A 1,490-nucleotide genomic window follows, 5' to 3' on the forward strand; every position below is an offset into this window, starting at 1 on the left:
GATCGTGCCATAGAGAGAACACGAGAGAGAGAGAGAGATCAAACACATAGCTACTGGTACATGCCCTCAGCCCCGAGGGTGAACTACTCCCTCCTCGTCATGGAGAGCGCCGGGATGATGAAGATGGCCACCGGTGAGGGATCCCCCCTCCGGCAGGGTGCCGGAATAGGCTCCCGAGAGGTTTTCGGTGGCTACAGAGGCTTGCGGCGGCGGAACTCCTGATCTACCCTTGTCTCCGAAGGTTTTAGGGTATATGGAAATATATAGGCGAAAGAAGTCGGTCAGGGGATGCTCGGGGGGCCCACGAGACAGGGGGCGCGCCTAGTAGGGGGGGCGCGCCCCCCACCCTCGTGGCCACGTTGAAGCTTCCTTGACTTCAACTCCAAGTCTCCTGGATCACGTTCGTTCCAAAAATCACGCTCCTGAAGGTTTCATTCCATTTGGACTCTATTTGAACTCCATTTGATATTCCTTTTCTTCGAAACACTGAAATAGGCAAGAAAACATCAATGTGGGCTGGGCCTCCGGTTAGTAGGTCAGTCCCAAAAGTAATATAAAAGTGTATAATAAAGCCCATAATCATCCAAAACAGATAATAATATAGCATGAATGCTTCATAAATTATAGATACGTTGGAGACGTATCAGCATCCCCAAGCTTAATTCCTGCTCGTCCTCGAGTAGGTAAATGATAAAAGAAAGAATTTATGAAGTGTGAATGCTAGCAGGTGCACAAGTTTGATCAATGATAATTTCAATCACCCTTTCTAGCATCATTATATGTCATAACAGTAGTTCATCTCATAAAACTTCTCAAGATCAAGTAACAAGCTATTCACATGTTAAAGCATACACTACTAGGAAAAGGGCTATAGATGGAAATGACACTAATGGCGCACCAGACAAGTGGTGCGCCATTAGTATATACTAATGGCGCACCACCCTCTGATGCGCCATTAGTGTTGAAACTACTAATGGCGCACCCTGACCACGGTGCGCCATTAGTACCAAATTTTTTTTTGAACGAGTGCGCCTGTCCAAACATACTAATGGCGCATCCAGACACAGTGCGCCATTACTAGTTGTAACTAGTAATGGCGCACCATCCAGGAGGTGCGCCACTAATGTTATTTTTTTTATTATTGCTTTTATTCCTTTTTTTGCAAAACTACTAATGGCGCACTGTTCCACCGTGCGCCATTACTAGTTTTAACTAGTAATGGCGCACCAGTAAGAGATGCGCCATTGCTATCTATACGTATGGCGCACCCCTACCAGTGCGCCATTGCTATCACCCCTTATCCCCTCCCTCTTGTCACGTTCTCTCCCCCTCACCTTCCTCCTGACACACCCACCCCCCTCCCTCGACTTTGATTTAGATCGGGAACCCCCGGCCGCCCGCCTCTTCCTCTCCCTCCTGACCACGGCGAGCTCCCTTCCCCCTCCCTCACACCAGATCCAGGGCATGGAGCCGTGGTGAGCTCCTTCCCC

Source organism: Triticum dicoccoides, chromosome 3B (assembly GCF_002162155.2).
Source record: "Triticum dicoccoides isolate Atlit2015 ecotype Zavitan chromosome 3B, WEW_v2.0, whole genome shotgun sequence".
NCBI lineage: Eukaryota > Viridiplantae > Streptophyta > Magnoliopsida > Poales > Poaceae > Triticum > Triticum dicoccoides.